A 20,521-nucleotide genomic window follows, 5' to 3' on the forward strand; every position below is an offset into this window, starting at 1 on the left:
GAACACCAGGTGTCAACCCCACTGGGTGACCAACCCCACCTGGCTAGGACCCAGTCCCTGGTGGCTGCTTCCCCAAGAGGCGGGCAGGGCTGGGGCTAGGGGCTGTCCGCGAGTGTTCTGGACTGTCCCCTTGCCACCATTCCCACAGGCTGCTCAGGACCAAGGCTGAGACAAGCGACCAGGACGGGATTGTATGGCTGCAGGAGGCTACACAGCCCCAGAGGCTGCTTCTAAGAGGCCCACGTGGCCTGCATGGGGACGCGCCTGGCTGTCCAGCATGTGGTCATTTGAATTGTACATGTTTCACTGGGATGCCTATAGAAAAGTAGACAGAATATCTGGAAAAAGTTGTTGAAAGGTTGCAAACTTAGCTACTTTTAAAATAAAAAAAAAGCTTCGTAATTATAAAAGCAATATATCCAAGTGTAAATTTTAAAATAATTTGCTGCATTATAGTAAGCATCCTATGATCTCTGTGTGCCCTATAACATTATGTTGTATAGTTTAAATATATACAATAAAATCTATTTTAAAAAATAGGCAATTAAATCTCATTTTAAAGAGTCAGTTTGACTCTCTTCTAATTTCTATCCCTCGCTTTCCTTCTGTGTGTGTGTATGTGTGTATGTGTGTATGTCATCTTCGTTAAATGGCTCAATGCATTCCGAATATTTTTTCCGTTGTCTTCATGATGTATTCATGGGAAGGGGAGTATGTGGCTTATTGCTGCTGGTTTATCAATAGAGAATGCTGGCCAAATGTCTTCAATAGTAATGACCATCTCAATAGCAGTAATGACAGCTATCACTTTCGGAGCTCCTCCTGCCTGCCAGGCACCACCGGGGTCCCTCCCTGCAGCCCTTCACACCATCCTCCTAGTCACTTTCTGAGGTGTCTGTGGTCATCCTCCCATTTGGAGGAGGGCTCTGAAGCACAGGAAGGTCCAATACTTACCCCATGGCTGGGATAAGATGGGCCAGGGCCAGGCTGTGAACTAAGGCAGAGAAAGGGCTCCAGCACTTTTCCCGAGCCCTTGCCTCCTCTGCCTCTGCCCCATGGCCACCTGGTGGGTGGACACAGCTAAGCCATGGCTAGAACCCAGCATTCTCATACTCTAACCATAGAAAATCACAAGTTGCAAGCAACGGGACACACATTTACCTTACATTAGCAATTGTGATGAAGATAATTCATGCTATTTTTTTCCCCATTCAGAAAGTACCTGTCCTTAGAATAGTTAGAGAAGTTTTATGAGGATTGTGTAACTAGCACTAACTTAGGTCACCTAATTCTTGATCAACCAAATCACAGGTCAAACAAAGGAGGCCTATGCCTTCATAGAAAGCATCAATTAATGTCCATTTAAAAACTGATGCTGGCCGGGCCTGATGGCTCATGTCCGTAATCCCAGCACTTTGGGAGGCCGAGGCAGGTGGATCACCTGAGGTCAAGAGTTCAAGACCAGCCTGGTCAACATGGTGAAACCCCATCTCTACTAAAAATACAAAAATTAGCTGGGCTTGGTAGTGGGTGCCTGTTATCCCAGCTACTTGGGAGGCTGAAGCAAGGAGAATTGCTTGAGCTCTGGAGGCGAAGGTTACAGTGAACCAAGATCGTGTCATTACACTACAGCCTGGGTGACAGAGTGAGAGTCTGTCTCAAAAAAAAAAAACAAAAAACTGATGCTGCATCTTCCAGTCTAAAATAAAAATACTTTGTTAACCATTTTTATGTTTACAAAACCTACAGTTTTATAGTTCTAAAAGTAGTACATGTTCATTACTTTTTATTCATTTATTTATTTTTTGAGACGGAGTCTCACTCTGTCACCCAGGCTCGAGTGCAGTGGCGCGATCAAGGCTCACTGCAAGCTCCGCCTCCCGGGTTTACGCCATTCTCCTGCCTCAGTCTCCCGAGCAGCTGGGATTACAGGCGTGAGCCACCACGCCCGGCCCATGTTTATTACTTTTTAAAGATCAGTCAATTAAAGCTAATTTTTAAGAAAGAGTTAAGCTTATGTATTCTTCCAATGTCTAACATCTGTTTTCTTATAAGTGTGTCTTATTTCATGGAAATAATGCCTCATTTATTATTTTAGTAAGTTTTGGCAACCTAGTTAACTTGGTTCACTTGTCCGGTATATCAAATCTTCATTTTACTCTGGGACCAACTGTTAAGACATCTGGAACCAAGGAGTGTGGTAGGGGTTATGGCTCTGTTGTTTGTAGTTAGCTTTGCATTTTTGCTTCTTGATCATTAGATCAGAAACCAGACCTCATCTGATGAGTGCTTACACGTTGATGGGTTATTTGGGTCAGTCGGGGCTGCTGACGTTTGAAATGCATACAGGGTAGGAATAAAATGGTTGTGATGCATTTGGTTAGCAAATAGCCCACTTTCCCAGGACTGATGAGAGGGACATTTGGAGGCTTATGACAGGCAGCGTGATAGAGGGGAGTCAGCCTGGTCTCACCGGCAGGTCTTCAAAGCTCAGACTTTCGTGTCTGTGGAAGCCTGGGTTACACGATTTAACAAAAACAAACCTGAAGAGTCCTCTTGTCATTGGTAAGTTCCCAGCCCCAGAAATCATCCAGTATATTTCTCTCTCCACACCTGGGAGACACTTTAGATCCCTCTAGAAGTTTCTTGAATTCTTCTTTGGCTAGCAGCAATTTACTTTTCCTTGTATTCTTCTTTTATTCTTGTCTTGACAAACTGTTCAAATATCTTAAAACACAGACACAGAAGAAAAACATCATGAAATTGCATATCAGAAATGAAATCTTGTATTCCAAGCACGTGAGAAAGCAGCAAGAATCTATGGCAAAAGCTGTTCTTGTTCACAGTTGCTGGAGTTATGAGCAATAATAGCCTTTCAGCCTAGCTCTCAAGGATCCAAGCGGTCTGAATAATTAAACCTGGGTCCCCACATGGCCCGGCATTTCTCTACATGCAGGCGCCATTTCTGGGTCAAACGTGAAACAGCCCTGCTGGAGAAACCCAGAGAATGACTTGGCTGCCCTCTCTGCAGGTGTCTGGAACCAAGTGGCGGTTCGGAACCCGTGCTGTAGGCTGCAGTGGTCCTCACTGTGGCCTCTGAGCAGCATCCATAATGCTCTGCCTCCTCACTTTCTCATCATGGCCAGTGGCACAAGAACATAGTAGAGCCCTTAGTTCATGCTGGTCACTTCCTAGGGTGACGAAATTGACATTCGAGTCTCCCAAAAATGACTTTAACTTGTGAAAAGAAAGTAAATTCTGCATCTCTGATCCCCACTTGTGAACCTGGGTGTCTGGCACCTTGGGGAGGACTCAGGGTGCATAAGCGGCCTCTTCTGAGGAGGTCACAGGATGCCAGGCTGCCTGGGTCATCAGTGTGGAAACAACTGGCCAGGAGGCCTGACCCTCAGGCACTGGGCACGCCCCTGTCTGACCAGAAATGCATCTCAAATGCTGCCCCAAACAGGAAAACCCTGTTCCTCAGTGGGAAGAACACGCACATCAGCTGGCAGGCAATTCTGGGCAAGGCTCCAGGGCACTTCTGGAACCTGGCAGCCTGCATAACGAGATGCAATCTCTTTGTGTCAGGCCACAGAACCTCTTCTCTGTCAGAGTAAGATGGATCATTGTTCTAACAACCGAAAAATGGTCATTTATAGACTACAGAGTCAAAGAGGGACAAAGTTCTTTCATTCCTAATGCTACCCCAAACTCAAGAACGTTAAAAATAAACTGAAGAAAAGTGCTTATGCAAACATAAATAAAAATACCAAGAGAAAGTCCACGTAGGATCCTATAAGGCCAGTAAATAGCAACTGTGCACCAATCCAACCAACGGCCAGGCAGATCCTAGAATGTGACTGAGGACCAAGCAGGCAGCAGCTTCTCCACTCATGCCAAATGAGTGGGGATGAGAAGGCAAGGGTGGGCAGATGAAAGCCTCGACCCCAGCACTGCTCAGCCCCTTCTCCCGAGCGGCTCTCTTCCCACTTTGTCTTATTGTTTCAGATTCTATATCAGCAGTGGCAAACCTTTACAGGATTATGAACACAAAATGCCACTGGTCTCCTGAAGACACAGCAGCAAAATGAGACATCCACAAATATGACTTAAATCGAGAATATGTGCATGTATATGTAAGTAAGCATATGATTAGCTTCTTTTTTCTTTTCTTTTTTTTTTTTCTTTTTTTGAGACAGAGTCTCTCTCTGTTGCCCAGGCTGGAGTGCAATGGCATGATCTCGGCTCACTGCAACCTCTGCCTCCTGGGTTCAAGCAATTCTCCTGCCTCAGCCTCCCAAGTAGCTGGGACTACAGGTATGTGCCACCACGCCCAGCTAATTTTTTTGTATTTTTAGTAGAGACAGGGTTTCACCATGTTGGCCAGGCTGGTCTTGAACTCTTGACCTCAGGTAATCCACCTGCCTCAGCCTTCCAAACTGCTGGGATTACAGGCTTGAGCCACCACGCCTGGCCATAATTGGCTTCTTATACCTTCAAGGCAAATAGCAATGTAAGTTCTCAGTTGTCTTATATTTAACTAATAAAAAAAATGAATGCAGGGTTATTATCCAAATAAAAGCATGTGGCTCCATCATTAGCTAGAGTTTTGCTCTATTAATTTTAGACCTGGAGAGAAAGCCTGGCTGGCTGTGGGGTCAGGGTTCTTCAGAAATGCCTGCTTCTCTCTCTGCCTAGAACCATTTCTCCATCTCATCAAATGCTCTCTTTTTCCTCTCGCTTTGCTCTGTTACTTTATTTTACGCTGCTATAATTTAACATTGCAGGTTTTGTTTTTCATCCTTACCAAATTATACCAGCTTTATCCAAAGCGGAACATGACTTTTTAAAAGAGATTCCATCGGCCGTTATATCATTGCTGTATGTTCTAGCGCAATAAGACAAAACACTATTTGTTGCCACAGAAACAGGCCTGATTCACACTCCCTCGACCCTGATTCTGTGTAGGATCACCCTCTTCTCCTGTGCAGCTCACTCAGCAGAGGAAGGGCTGATTTTCACACCAGGGGCCTTAGCTTTCCCCATGAAAACGCTGTGTGACACTAAGTCCTGTACAGATTCTATGTCTGATACTTCTAACCCAATTTCTTCCTAAATAGGACTGTGGTCTTTGGATGGGGTCCAGCTATGATTTCTTTCCATCCCACTCCTTATACGAGCTGCCATGCTCCCCTTTCGTGAGGTTGCAGGCAGTTCTTCTGAGTGTTCTCGGGACCCTCCAGTGCTCTGGCTACAGCGTGGCCTGCTTGCTCCTCTTTCCCACTGGACCTTCTGGGACCAAGTTGCAGGACATTAGGACAGGCCCACGGTTTCCTCCAGGTGATTTCACAGGGATGTTTAAAGGTTTTCCCCAGGCAATGGGTACTTAGCATGAGCTGTATTCTCATCTCATCTATTTGCAGAGAACCCACCCAGGCAAGGCCAGGGCATCCCAGCCCAGGTAGGGCCAACCCCATCAGGGTTGGCATCTGCTGTTTCTGACGATGGCCTGAGGAAGGTCCCGCCTCACAGTGCTCCCTTGGATGAGCCCTGGGTGGGATGCCCACGTCCTCCAGACATCGGGGGGCCAGCCCTGCCCTGCCCATGAACCACTTCCATCCAGCAAGCAGACTGGGACTCTGTGTTCCCAGTTGTTTTAAGAGATGTGCCTTAGCATTTAAACTAGAATATTTGAAAGGGGCTTGATCATAAATTGGAATTTTCTTTTTGTGGTGGGGATGATCTTACTTATTCAATGTTTTTTAAAGGGACTAATGGCCTCAAAAGGTATCCACGGCAGAGAGAGAACTACTGACAACAGCAAACAAGTTGATGGTGGCACACGCCACACACGCCACACACAACCCACACGCCACACACAGCACACACATGCCACACATGCCACACACACCCCAGATATACTGATGATTTTTAGACACTGCCCGGTTTATGGCTCCTGCCTATGTCCTCCAGTGATTCTGTCATATAAAATAACAGGCTCCTTGTTATGCTTTTCCATAGCTAAATTTTTTTTTTTTTGAGACGGAGTTTTGCTCCTGTTGCCCAGGCCGGAGTGCAGTGGCGTGATCTCGGCTCACTGCAACCTCTGCCTCCTGGGTTCAAGCGATTCTCCTGCCTCAGCCTCCCAAGTAGCTGGGATTACAAGCAAGCACCACTACACTTGGCTAATTTTTGGCATTTTTAGTAAAGACAGGGTTTTGCCATGTTGTCCAGGCTGGTCTCGAACTCCTGACCTCAGGTGATCCACCCACCTCGGCCTCCCACAGTGCTGGGATTACAGGCATGAGCCATCATGCCCAGCCTATAGCTGAAATTTTTGATTTTTAAAATTGCAACAAAAGGGTGATATATGACCAGTTATTAAAGTCTATGGTTTTCCTTCGCTATAGGAAAAAAATATATAACACCCAAACTCAGCTTACTCTATTGCAGCATTATTTTGAGACTGTGATAACACATTTCGCGTATTTTAAAATATTTCTTTACAGAAAATGAAACTCAGCTAGAAGATAATAAAATATTATTAATTCCAAGTTCTTGAAAGGTTCAAGTTCTGTATTCCAAGGCAGTCAATCCTGGGAACACGTCACAGTGCCCAGCCTACCCCTGAGCCTGCACCAGGGAGAGGGTCCAGTTCCAATGAGCGGAGTGGTGGGGCGAGGGCTGGGAGCGGGAGTGAGGACAGAGTGGGAGTTGGTTACAACAAGCAACGTGGGTCCATGTGACTGAGACTCTGTGGGTTCGTGCTTCACTGACATCATCTCAGGCATAAAGGGACTTTATGAGCAGAGGACAGAATTGAAAATAAAATGGCAATTCCCACACCCTCCGTCTGGGGCTTTATCAGACTCTGCTGGTGTGAGAAGTCCACTGGACGGCAACATGGGGGCCCCTGGTCACAGAACCCCTCCTCCCCTAATTAACTCTGGCTCTTCTGTTTTCAGCAGCTCTTCTTGATAGCTCACCTTCCATGTGCATCATTTCTGAACTCAAAGGCAAAGAGAGGGCAAGACGTGACTGCATACATGGAGTCTAACTGAGGCAGGGAAGTCTGGACCTTCCAGAGTCTATCTCAGGGCCATTCTCAGACGTGCTCCACGGGCCACATAGACCCAGGCTGTGCCCACTAGTGCTGTCAGACCATCGGTCCCTCTCCCAGCAACAACAGGCCCCTCCTGTGAGCCAACGCCATCTGTCCCTCTCTCTGTTTGATATGGAAAGCAGTGTTGGCTCAGGCACCTACTTTGTGAAAAGCTAGGGCAGACCCCTGGCAAGTTTCTCCTTAAAATAACCCCCAGAGAACCCCCTCTAATCAATTCCGTGTTTTCTGGGCGGTGTTTTGTAGAACTTCCACCCTTTATAGTGCTGCTATTGTTCTCTGAACCACTCCTATTTCATCACTATTATTGTCGACCTGAAGAACAAGCAGAAAGAGGCTCTCTGAAATGAAATGGATGCTTATTTGGGAAAAGAGCATTGCAATGGGAATACACATGCCATCGTAAATGATGAGAATATTCAGGGAGGTAAAAAAAGACAATAATTTTTAAGGAAAAATAAATGAGAGGATTAAATCATTGTTTTGAAATAATTATCTTTGGCTACAGAGATCCATAACAGGAGGAAGCCAGTCTGAGGTTGGACAGGCAGTTGTTGGGCAGGTGTCCTTGCAGAAGTGCTGTTTGTGTGTTAAAGGTTGTGATGAGCCAGGTGCAGTGGCTCACGCCTGTAATTCTGACACTTTGGGAGTCCGAGGTGGAAAGATTGCTAGAGCCCAGGAGATCAAGATGACCCTGGGGAATATATAGCAACCACATCTCTACAAAAAGTACAAAAATTAGCCAGGCGTGGTGGCTGGTGCCTGTAGTCCCAGCTACTCAGGAGGCTGAGGTGGGAGGATGGCTTGAGCCCAGGAAGTGGAAGTTGCAGTGAGCCGAGATTGCACCACTGTACTCCAGCCTAGGCAACAGAGCCAGATCCTGTCTAAAATAAAGTAAAATAAAATAAAATGTTTTGATGGCCTTGTGTGCAAGACTGTGGTTCTCATAGAGTCTTTTTAGTTATCAGGTATACAAGTATGAGAACCCTCTCTTCATGGCCTTCCTCCATTCTATTTGTTAGGGGTTTCTTAACATTAGTGACTTCATTTTGATTCTGACAACTTTCATATTATATAAGACTTTAAGCATATAAAACCTTAAGGTCTTATGTAAGACCACCTATTTCACTATCTTTATATAATACCTTAAGTATTTCGTATTTTTAACATATGGTTTATAATCATTTGGAATGAGGGTTAATGTTCCTAAAATTTACATGTTCATCTTTAAAATTATTTGTCTTCTAGGGTCATAACCAAATGCTGAGGTAAGAATAATGACCAGAATAACCTTCCTCAGTCCCTCTAACTCTTCTGTTCACAAGCTCGCAAGCTACAGTACTGGAGCTGTAACTCCTCCCCACTGGCCAAATTTACAACATGGGTGTCTGTTATTCAGCAATGAAAAGCTCCCCAGATCCAGGATGCAACAGTCGCTTTCATGCCGTGTCTCCTCAGTCAAAGTGCCTTCCCACCCTGTTACCTGCTTTCGTTCCTCAGAGTTGAGCAGGAGATAGCGTGGGTCAAACACGATTTTGTGTAATTCTTTCTCCCAGGTAGAAAATGCTGATACCTAAAGAAAGATATTCAATAGAGTTGCTGTTAGCATCTAATGCTAAGCCTGAAGCTGCGCTGAAATGATCCACGGTTAAAAACAAACAAACAAACAAAAACCAGCATTAAAGTACAATAGATCCAGTGATGTGGTGCAGTATATGTGTTAGACATGTCAGACGTTCCAAGAAAACCAATACCTAGAACATCAGAAAATTTAATTTCTAGACTCATGACTATTTCTTTCTTGGGTATGTTTCAAGTCTGTGTCCCCTGGTCTGAAACCCCAATTATATCTGTGGAGGCATGGCATTCTGGAATACCCCATTTCAAAAGGAGAAATTATATTCGTAAAAATTTTCAGAACCCCTCCAGACCATAACAAAGAGTAATGTCCTGAAAACAGGCTGAGTTTAGTTGATTTGTAATCAAAGTTTAACCTCTTTTAGGTAGGTCATTTTAAAAATAAATTATTTTGTTTGCAATAGTTTTAGATGTACTAACAATTTGCAAGAATATTACAGAAAGTTACCATATACTCATACCTAGTTTCTCATGTTGTTAACATATTAGTAGGCTAGATTTGTCACGACTAACACTGATACATTATTACTAAAAATAGTCTGCATTTATTCAGATTTCTTTAGGTTTTACCCAATTTTCTGTTTTAGCCCAGGACCCCATCACATTTGGCTGCCATATCTCCTTGGACTCCTCTTGGCTGTGACAGGTTCTCAGACGGCCCTTGCCGTTGATGACCTTGATGGTTTGAGGAGCCCTGGTCAGATGCATTGCAGGATGCTCTTCAGTTGGGATTTGTCTGAGGTTTTCCTCATAAATAGCCTGGGTTTATGGGTTTTGGGAGGAAGACCACACAGGTAAATGTCATTCTCATCATGTCATAACAAGGGTACACAAACTGCTGACATGACTCTTCACTGACAGTGGTGGCCATGGTCGGCTGGCCGAGGTCTCCCCACTGTGAAGTCCCCTCTTCATGCTGTCCTCTCTGGAAGGACGTCACCATGCACAGCCCACACTTAGGGGTATGGGTTGTGCTCCACTTCAAAGGAGAAGTAGCTACATGAGTGACTGGGAAATGTCCTGGGGGGGATACTCATCCATGCCTCCACATTACTTATGTACTCAATCTTTTATTTATATTGCTGTGGACTCATGGATATTCAGCCCATGCTCAGGCTGGACTCCAGTCATGAGTGACTGGGAAGTGTTCAGGTGGGGAGGTGGGAATACTCGTTGATGCCTCCATGTTACTTACGTACTCAATCTTTATTTATATTGCTATGGACTCATGGATACTCAGCCCATGCTCGGGCTGGACTCCAGTGTGACTTTGCTGCTTCTCCTGCTCAACTTCTTTGAGGTTGGCCTTGGTGAGCTCCCGCGGCAGGTTCCCGGCTACGGTGTGCCTCTGATAGGTGCTCATCACTTGGCTTTTTGGGCATTTCCTTAATTTCTGCTACTAAAGATGCTCCAGGCTCATCTTCTGCGTGTTCCGCCTTTGCCTTTGAATCAGTAAATTCTCCAAGAAGCCCTGGCTCCTTTACTAGAACGGTGTTAGAAACCAAGATCAGGCACTGGTGTGTTCATTGCTAGTGAGGTGTTGCTGCTTCTAGACTCTCTCAGCTGATAGAGCAAGGGAGTGTTTAAGTGTGATCAGTGAGTAGAGGAGCAGAGAGGCGGGGCAAGGTGAGCTCCTTCCTCTGCTGACCAACACTTAGCCTCATGGGTCCAAATTTAAGAATGACTAACACAAGCCAACCAGGACAAACGTACAGGCTACACAAGCACATGTCACCAAAGAAATTTATCTCTAGCCAGAAAGAAATGGAACAACATCCTGGGAACTCAGGCAACAACCAGACCTCTTAAAATTGAGAACAAACTGAACCAAAAGACAATAGCTTAAAACTGTTTGATATCCTCCATTAGATGCAAAAAAAAAAAAAAAAAAGAAATCTTTTATACAAAAATAGAAGAGAATAAAGAAACAGCTACCACTCTGAAAGGAAGAAATATAAAGACATAGATGAAGCATGTATTGCATGTTGAATAGCAAATTATGCATCTATTCTGGTGGTGGTACAGAGGGTTTTTACACCACAGAGAATAAATCGTGGATGTATAGGTCACGTCTGGGCAGATTTCTTAGAAAATAAGATGAAGGAAAAGATAAAAATAGTGCAGAGGTGATGGATGACTTCAGAGGACCCTGTGAGGAAACCGTCAGGATGAGGGTGCAGATGTGCAGAATTGTCATCTTAAAGGATGAATCTGCTGAGGACCTCGTGTCTCTCAGCCCTGGCTGTGCATTACAGGCACCTGCGGAACTTTGCAAACCCTGATGCATGCCCGGGGCCCACCTCAGAGTTTCCAGTGCAGTTGGTTTGGGACACAGCCTTCGGTGCACTGCGCGCTTTAGGGCTCTTGGGTGATTCTAAGTTCAGCCAAGGATGTGCTTATCATTCTACTCCTTCTCCTGACTCAAATCATAGAGTTTTCAGGGACAAATGCTTGATCATTCATAATCAGGGCCTCTGAGCACCATCAAAGGGAATCCATCCATGCCTTGTCCCTCGGCCTTTAGGCTTCCACTTCCTACACAGCAAGGCTTCCCCTCTTAGAAATGCATGTTTCCTAAGGAATCATGGCACAGTGTCCTGCCCCAGCTCAAGGCATGCTCCCCTCGCCTGAAACGATTGAGACTCAAGGGCTTTGTTGGGTTGATTCATCCTTTGAAGCCTCCAATTTCTGGCTGCCTGCAGCGGTTCCTCTCCCCGAATCTTCACAGTCGCGCCTGAGTCTCTGGGGCCCAACAGCTCAGAACTGGCTGGAGATGTTCATGTGGGTGGATGAGGATGAGAGTCATCCTTTCTCTTCCACTCTGCATATGCTACTTTGCACAGAATGGCAGGAAGCCTCCTACCCTCAACACAGCCTGCAGAACCCAGACTCCCAGATGGTTTGGGGGTTGCATTGTCCCGGGGTGGTCCCCTGCACCCGACCTGAAGATGCTACTCAGCATTCAGAATAGAAAGCTCTATCTGTAATGGCTGTGTAGGGGAAAAAATGATGCAAACATTTTTGTTTTCTCTTATTAGACACAAGACAGACTCCGGCAGGGAGTGAATTCTGGAGAAGCATTTGGTGGAAATGTGGTTTCCACCTGTTGAGCTATTTGAGTCTGAGAGATTTATAGCAGTGACTTATTTTGCTCTCTGCAGAAGGCCTCCAAAAGCTCTGCAGGAGGCCTGGCCACCCCAGCAGTCATTTGCATCCTGGCTTTGCATGAAAATAGAATCTGGTCTCACAGTCAAGTTTGAAGGAAGCATATTGAATTGCAAATCTTTTCAGCAAATTCTGTTTGAGCAGCACAGCCAATGTGGACATGGCTCAGGCATCCTCAAAGTGAAGCAAGGCTTTCAGGGGAGCAGCAGTGCTGGGGTCCCCAGCTGCTGCCATGTGCCGCAGTCTCTCCTGGGCCCATTTGCTGCCAGTCAGGAACCTGCTAGTGCCTTAGAGCCATGCAAGGTGCTGATGAAAAGCTGCCTGGGCAGAGTCAGAGTAGAGATGGCAGAGCCCTTCTGTGTCACCTGCTTCAGTCACAGGAGTAATGAAGGGTGTGAATTTTAGTTGATGTTGCTCTAGTAGTGGCTTAATAGAGTTCTCTCAGAGCTACCATCTTGGTTCTTAAAATAGTTCTCCATCTTATTACATTGATTTGGCCCTGGTTTTGAGAACAGCAACAACAAAAAAATAGACAATAGACGTGTGCTCTGATGGAAACCCCTGGATTCTTAGCATATTGCATGTCTCTAATGGTTGCTACAGAAATGCTTTGTATCCACCATTCCTCTTTAATTCTTAGGACTCATGGGTGGGAAATCTGTGGTAAAAGACCCATTGTTAATATCCTTTTCTCAAATGGCTCCTGCTAACCCCATTCCCTGCCAGTCTAACAGGCAATTCTATGCACATGGGTCATTCATACAAGATGAGGTAAGAACCTGCTCTGAGAAGGGTCGCTTTCTTTGCATTAATCAATATGTTATTTTGTTATGATGTTAAATTACCTGTATGTTGACCTTGAGGTATAAACTATGGAGTGGTTTATACCTGCTGGAAATGAAACACATAGAGACTCACAAAGTAACACATCTAAATCAAACTTTTTGTGATAAATGAATACAGCAAAATTAATTGGATATTTATGGCTATTACCAGTCTGTTTTCTGCTGGCAGCCACAAGGAAAGAAATGAGATTTATGCTCCACAGAAAAACAGCTGAGTCCCTGTGAAGGCTTGGAGGCAGTGTGTTCTGCTTTCACTGCTTCAGGGGCTTGAACAGGTGCACTGAGGCAAAGAACGTTTCCTGGGAGCCCCACCCTCTCTCCCCAAATCCACAGGGTACCTGCAGGAGGTGGTCAGATTTTTTCAGAGCAAGGTAGTAGCAAATTCACCCAATTTGCCTTCAATCCATTTAGACAAACATGTGTCTATAAGTGTTTTATAAACTACTGACTCATTATGTCCTGCAAACAATTCTGTTCCGGTTGACATCAAAGAAATAATGGGTGCTGGAGCTGGTTCACAATGTCCCTTATTCTCTGTGACCTCTCCTGCTTCTCTCTACAGCCCCGTAGACAGATGCTGCATGTTAGAGAGGAGACACTGAGTGGGGGACGTTCACAGAGGGGCTCACGGTCTCCAAGTGATGGCGCTGGGACCTGCACCTATATGTCATTTCTGCAGATCATGGGGGAAACGCATGTGGACTTTTACTCAATCCTGAGAGGGATGTCGATGCTCCCACACGGTGAGAACTGGAACTACATTGTGATTCCCCCAGCGGGCATGGGCTGTTTCATTCTTTTCTGACTGCCAGACCCTAACGAAGGCTAGTCCAAAAGTTCTACGCAAATATCCATGTCATGCATTGCTCAGAACCATGTTAAACGTTCTTTTGGTTTGGATTGTTTGCAACGTCCTCCAGTGCATCCGGATAGTTGTCGGAGCTGTTTTATCTCCAGAGAGAGAGAGAGAGAGTGTTATTCCTTTAAGACTGCCCTGACTTCTTGGATAAGAAAGGTTCCCTGGCTAATCAAACTATGTTTAATGCCAGGGAGAGATGCAATACCAGGTGTTAGAGAGAAGGGGGATCCACGGAATTCCTGGCCTATTGCTGGTGGGGTATTAATTAGTACAAACACTTTGGGAAACATTTCGACATCTGCTCCTAAAGTCAACTATCCATATGTTCTATCCACAGACATTCCTCTCTTGGATAAATACTCCAAGGGGATTCTGGCATATGAACAACTAGAGACAGAAGTTGGTTCTTAGCAGCACTGTTTACAATAGCAAAGACTTGGAAGTAAGCCGAATGCCCATCAGTAGTAAAATGGATAAATAAACTCTAGTATAGGCACCTGGTGAAATATTTCACAGCAAACACAATGAAAAAATGCAATGACACACTCAATATGGCTTAATAGTAGTAATATTATATTGAGTGAACAATTAAGTCCCAAAAGGTTACTTTCAGGTATGAACAAAAGTTATCTGAAAAGGCATTTAGAGATAAGAGACTATTCCAGTGAATAGTTTGCAAACCAGGGAGACACAGCCTTCAGTGTGAAACTAAGGTGTGTTCCAGAGAACAAACAGAGGGTTCAGATTTTATAGCAAAATTCCTGCCCAGGTTTCCAATCAGGTCCCTTTATGTAAATGTAGGATTCGAACTTGCTTAGTCCTGATTGATTGACTCAGTTGAGTCCCGATTGGTTGATACAGCTGAGCCTTGTTTTGTCAATACAGATGACATCTGATTGGATGGTTGAGGTGAGCTCTAGAAGTCCCTAATTTAAGTAGAGTTGTGGGTTTTGGAAGACTCAGAGAATGTATGTCTCAGTGGCAAATGGAAGCTTGTCTCAATTTAAAACATAGGCCCAGGTGGCCCCTCAGGACCCATCTTGAAGGACTGGCTCTTTTAGTACACATTCATTCACACAGGAATATATCATTTTTATAAAGTTAAAAATAATGAAAATAAAGCATATAATTTTAGGAAAATATAATGTATAAATAGGAAAATAAAAAAAAAATGATGAACTTGTGTCCAGGATAACATTTACTTTGGGTGTGGGGGAAGCAAGGAGTGGGTGTGGCCACTGCAGGTTAGAGGTAGATAGTTTTCAGCAAGATTCCAATTTTTATTTTGGTTAATGGATTCAGATACTTATAATATTATAAAAATAACCAAATGAAAACAGAACTTAAGAAAAAAGGCTGCGTATGCTGATAAAAGCTGTCATTGCTGTGGACGGAATGATGGCCCTCTCTCAAATTTACATATTGAAATTTTAACCCTCTAGGTGATGGTATTTGGGGATGAGATTTGTCCCTGCCCAAATCTGATGTTGAACTGTGATCCCCAGTGTTGGAGGTGGGGCCTGGTGGGAGGTGATTGGATCATGGGGTGGAACCCTCATGAATGGCTTGGGCCACAGCCTTGGTGATGAGTGAGCTCTGAGTTCACACAAGATCTGGGTGTGTAAAACTGTGTGGTGCCTCTCCCATCTCTTGCTCCTATTCTCACCACGTGAGATGCCTACTCCCTCTTTGCCTTCTCCCATGAGTAAAAGCTTCCTGAGGCCTCACCAGAAGCTGAGAAGATGCAGGTGTCATGCTTCCTGTACAGCCTGCAGAACCATGATACCATGTTTTCTTTATAAATTACCCAATCTCAGGTATTTCTATTTTTTTTTTTTTTGAGATGGAGTCTTACTCTAATACTCAGGCTGGAGTGCAGAGTGCAATCTCGGCTCACTGCAACCTCCATCTCCCGGGTTCAAGCAATTCTCCTTCCTCAGCCTCCTGAGTAGCTGGGATTACAGTGCTCATGACCACGCCTGGCTAATTTTTGTATTTTTAGTAGAGACGGGGTTTCACCATGTTGTCCAGGCTGTTCTCAAGCTCCTGACCTCAGGTGATCCACTTACCTCGGCCTCCCAAAGTGCTGGGATTACAGCCATAAGCCATCGCACCTGGCCTCAGGTAAACAATTTACCTCGGCCTCCCAAAGTGCTGGGATTATAGCCATGAGCCACCGCGCCTGGCCTCAGGTATTTCTTTATGGCAACTCAAGAGAGGCTTAACACAGAGGAGGTAAGGTTGAATGAGGTCACAAATGTGGGGTCCCAATCCCATTAGACTGGTGACCTCATAAGAAGAAGAGAGATCTCTCTCCATGTGTGTCCACCGAGGAAAGGTCACATGAACCTGCAGTGAGAAGGCAGCGGTCTGCGAGCCAGGAGACTGGCCTCCCCAGAACACCTCCTGCTGGCACCCTGACCTGGGACTACCAGCTTCTAGAACTCTGAGAGAAACACTTGTTGTTGAAGCCACCCAGCGCCTGGCATTTTTTGTGGCAGCTGGAGCTGGATGTCTATTCCCAGGACAGCAAGGATGAGGTAAAAGGGAAGAAATGCAAATGAAAGATGATAAGATGATTTGTTACCAAGCTGGCCTTAGCTAGACTGGAAATACAGCTGGCCTCTGTCTCTCTGCTTCTTCCTCATTGTCCAGTTTCCCCATTGGTCAAAGTTCTTCCCATAGGCTGCTGATGCCCCTGAACTTCTCCAGGAAGCATTGGGTGGCTTCAACAATGAATGTTTCTTTTCTTAGCGTGCTAGAAGCTGGTAGCCCCAGGTTAGGATGCCAGTGGGATGCCCTCAGGTAAGGCCAGTCTTCTGCCCAACCCTATTCGTACAAGGCACCTACTAAGAAAGCCAGAGCCTCATGCCCTGGGCACAGCGCTTCATCTGGGTCCGGATATAGTGGGGACAGCTGGATTCTGGGCGACTCCCACCACAGCAGAGGCTGCATGGAGCTGCAGAGGTGCGTCTGTGGTTGAATGTAGGTATAGAGAGATTCCTTAGCATCCCTTATGTCATGCAGCTAGTATGTGACAGAGCCGGGATTTGAACCCAGTCAGGCTGGCTCAAGAATCTGTAACCCTAACCACTACCCTACTTTGCCCTTGAGTTGAAAATTAGAGGGTCACTCTCTTGGGAAAGCTGAGAGTGGAGCCAGTGAGGTGTGAGGGCCTTGTCTAGGAAGACCGATGGCCCTTTGCCTGCTTCCTGGACATAAGGATGTAACACTGGGGTTTTGTTTGTCAGTGTAATGCTTTTATTTGGTTTGGCCTCTTTGCTTTGATTCCCTAACGCTTGACATATATACTTTCTTAGCAATCACAAAAATGCACCACAATGATACGTTTTGTCTGTTTTTCCCGAAGACTGGGCTCTGTGGATCCATTTTATGCACACAGTGATGTGCACACGTGTGCATAAGAAATGGATAAACAAGTTTCTGGATGAGATTTGGGATGCCTTCTGGAGCCGCAGGGAGCAAATGGCAGTGACAGTTTCAGTGCGTGGGTGACAGTACGGGAGGGTCACCTGCAGCTGTGTGAGATGAGACTCAGCACCGTGACATCCAGGGAAACAGGGAGAGCCACAGGGAGAGCCGCAGGCTGGTGCTTTCATTTCTATAATGTTGCAGACTAGAGGTTCCAGAAAATCCTCCCACTCAATGCGACTAAACGTGTTGGACACGATATTAATAAACAAATCTTATACATGGCGTCACATTGGAAAGAAGTAGAGAAAGTCCTCAGGCCAATACCAAGGGAAAGAGCAAACTAGAGAATCACCCAGCTCTGAAACCACAGCTGTGCTGATGGCCCGTGCCAGCACTGGTGACCTTGAGCCTGGAGAACAGCAGACAAAACCCAGGCCCCACCTGGAGGAGGCATTGGAGAGGAGCCTCTTCCATGAAGCCAGAGACCGAAAGGACTATCCTATCAGTAAAATAACTAGAAAAAGCAATCCACCCTTACAGGAAGGAGCACAAGAAACCCCACCCTGGCTAAGGGGATGTGGGGAATCTCCTCTGAGATTTTGTAACCACCTTGTTAGCTACACACAAGTTATTGACCTGAATTTACACTTACACAACATAGATGGTCCAAAAAACCTCAAGTTACTATTGAAAGGTAGTCGTAGGTTATGGTGTCCCCAGGTGCTTGTCAAAATCTAAAGTGAGTGGTCTGGAAGAAAGCCCCTTCAGTGCAGACCTCTGTGTCGTTACAGATAGGGCTCCATCAGACATGTGCCTGTGATACAAAAATTAAGCTAAATAAATCTAAAGTACAGTCTGCAGGAGGAAACAAGACACATCACAAACATAAAAAAACAAGAGAATTGGATTTGCAAAGCTTGCATATACTGGAATTATCAAGAACAGAACGTAAAACTTAATGTTTTATATGTTTACAGTGTAAAAAAGGGAGGGAAGTATTGAATATCTGAGTAAGAAATTATTAACATGTCAAAATGACTAGGCACATCCTCACCAACACTTGCCACATTTTATTCTGTCATAATTGTCCTCTGACAGATGTGAGGTGGTGTATTAGGGTTGTCTAGAGGGAAAGTTCTAATAGGACAGATGTATATGTGAAGTCTGTTAAGGAATATTGGCTCACACAATCACAAGGTGAAGATAGGCTGTCTGCAAGCTGAGGAGCAAAGAAGCCAGGTGGAGCCCCAAAACCTCAAAATTAGGGAAGCCTTTAGTCTATGGACAAAGGCTCAAGAGCCCCCGGCGGATGACTGGTGTAAATCCAAGCGTCCAAAAGCTGAAGAACGTGGAGTCTGATGTTTGAGGGCAGGAAGCATCCAGCAATGGGAGAAAAACAAAGCAAGTCTGGTCTTCCATCTTCTTCTGCCTGCTTTATTCTAGCCTCGCTGGCAGCTGATTAGATGGTGCCCATCCAGATTGAGGGTGGGTCTCCTTCTCCCAGTCCACTGACTCAAATGTTAATCTCCTCTGGCAACACGCTCACAGACACACCCAGGAACAATACTTTGCATCCTTCAATCCAATCAAGTTGACTCTCAACATTAACCATCACAGGTGGTGTCCCACTGTGGTTTTGATTTGCATTTCTCCAGTGACTCCTGATGTTAAGTACCTTTTCCTGCACCTGTTGGCCACTGCTATGTCCTTGCTGCAGAAATATTTATTTAGGTCTTGTGTCCATTTATTAATTGAGTTACTTTTGTTGGTTTGTTTGCTATTCAGTTGTATGAGTTACTTGTATATTTTGAATACTCATCTCATTAGATATATAGTTCACAAATATTTTCTCCCATCACATAGGTTGCCTTTTCATTTCATTGATTGTTTCTTTTGCTGTGTAAAAGCTTTCAGTTTGATGCAGTCCGGCTTGTTTATTTTTGCTTCTGTTGATCTGTGCTTTTGGGGTCATATCCAAAAAATCATTGCCAAGACCAATGTCAAGAAGCTTTTTTCCTGTTTGCTTCTAGGAGTTTTATGGTTTAAGTCTCACATTTAAGTCTTTAATCCTCTGAGTTGATCTTTGTGTGTGGTATAACATCTGGGTCAGTTTTAAACTAATGCATATGGATATCCACTTTTCCCAACACTTTATTGAAGAGATCATCCTTTTCCCATTTTGATTTTTTGGTGCCTTTATTGAAAATTAGTTGACCATGTGTCCATGTGTTTATTTCTGCATAGCTATTCTGTTCCATTGATCTATGTATATGCCTGTTTTTATGCCAGTACCACACTGCATCACTGAAGCTTTGTCATACAGTTAGAAATCAGGAAACAGGATGCCTCCCGCTCTGTTGCTCTTGCTCAAGATTGCTTTGGCTATCCGGGGAGCTGCAGAGGGTGCACCAGAGGGAGCCCATGCCTGCAGGCACCCGAGCTCCCAGCACAGGAAGCACGCTCTATCCAAGGCACCTCACCATGTTGACTTACCCACCTTGAGAATGTAGCTGGATTATCTTCTCTAATAAAACATGAATGGTTACAAGGTATCCTGAAGCATGACATGAGTCCCTGTGCCCCTCCATTAGACAAAAATGTTCTGAACTCAGACTCTTCTGTTTGGCTTCTGCACCAGTTATTAATGTTACGAAGAATGAAGTAGGCTTGATATTCTAAGAGTTAGTAAACTTCAAGGACAGTCTTTCTTTTCTTCCTTTTAAGAGAATTGTCAGTGGTAAGTAAGAAAATTTGACATCATAATAATCTCTCCCAGACCATCAATAGCAACTCAGTAAGGATGTTGTTTTTTTTTTTAAATTCATGTGATTAGAAATAGTCTTCTTCAGTTTTCTGGCCCCTGAAGTGGTGTGTCCAACCCTCAGGATTACATGTTGCAGAAACAAAACCTCTTTTTCATTCAACCAGGAGGAGCTAATCATCTTTAATTATTTTTGAAATTAATTTTCTCCCTGGAAATCTTATTTATTTCTTCATATATCAAGCTGTCAATACAAGTGATTTGGAAACTGGAGGATTCAGTGAGTCTTAGCTTGGGGGAAATGAGAAATGGAATTATGTGAATATAGAATGATTTTTGCATTTGAGTCAGAAAGCCATGTTGGTATTTCAAATCAAAGGTGGATGAATTTCTGGGAAATCTCTCTCTAGTCAGAAGTGATGTTTTTCTCTTTAACCAGTAAGATGCTATCTATATGGGCTTTATATATTTGAGGATACAGTTTTTCATAACATAAGGATAACACTAGTTAATATTTTATAGGGTGGTTATTGAGATTAAATAAGCTAACGTCAATGTGCAAATTTTAATTCTAAGTATCTGGTGATATTTATAAACCTATTTATTCTGACATTTTTCAATTTGATTGTTTTAATATCCAAAACTTGAGCTAATGAAGTCCTTTATTTGAATCACACCTGCCTTCATATTGCCATTGG

General features: G+C 44.5%; 3 long non-coding RNA genes and 1 pseudogene across 5 annotated transcripts in view; 3 read left to right on the forward strand and 1 right to left on the reverse strand.

Moving 5' to 3' along the window:
- The window catches only part of LOC100937133 (geranylgeranyl transferase type-1 subunit beta-like), a 382,799-nt pseudogene that overhangs the window by 322,131 nt on the left and 40,147 nt on the right, over positions 1 to 20,521 (forward strand).
- LOC134762039 (uncharacterized) overlaps positions 1 to 20,521 on the forward strand; it is a 30,132-nt gene that overhangs the window by 6,616 nt on the left and 2,995 nt on the right. The window lies entirely within an intron of this gene.
- Positions 1,808 to 15,853, reverse strand: LOC129048221 (uncharacterized). The gene is made up of 3 exons (XR_008510392.2): positions 15,697 to 15,853; positions 8,604 to 8,693; positions 1,808 to 2,727 (listed from the first exon to the last, which is right to left on the reverse strand). It is a non-coding gene; the product is annotated as an uncharacterized LOC129048221 (long non-coding RNA).
- Positions 15,808 to 19,793, forward strand: LOC129048222 (uncharacterized). 3 transcript variants are annotated; one of them, XR_010141514.1, is made up of 3 exons: positions 15,808 to 16,167; positions 16,382 to 16,612; positions 19,352 to 19,793. It is a non-coding gene; the product is annotated as an uncharacterized LOC129048222 (long non-coding RNA). The 3 variants fall into 3 exon arrangements; XR_010141513.1 differs by having other exon boundaries at positions 16,382 to 16,594; XR_008510393.2 differs by lacking the exon at positions 19,352 to 19,793 and adding an exon at positions 16,998 to 18,774 and having other exon boundaries at positions 16,382 to 16,594.

The sequence above is a fragment of the Pongo abelii genome, chromosome 8 (genome assembly GCF_028885655.2).
Source record: "Pongo abelii isolate AG06213 chromosome 8, NHGRI_mPonAbe1-v2.0_pri, whole genome shotgun sequence".
In the NCBI taxonomy this organism is placed as follows: domain Eukaryota; kingdom Metazoa; phylum Chordata; class Mammalia; order Primates; family Hominidae; genus Pongo; species Pongo abelii.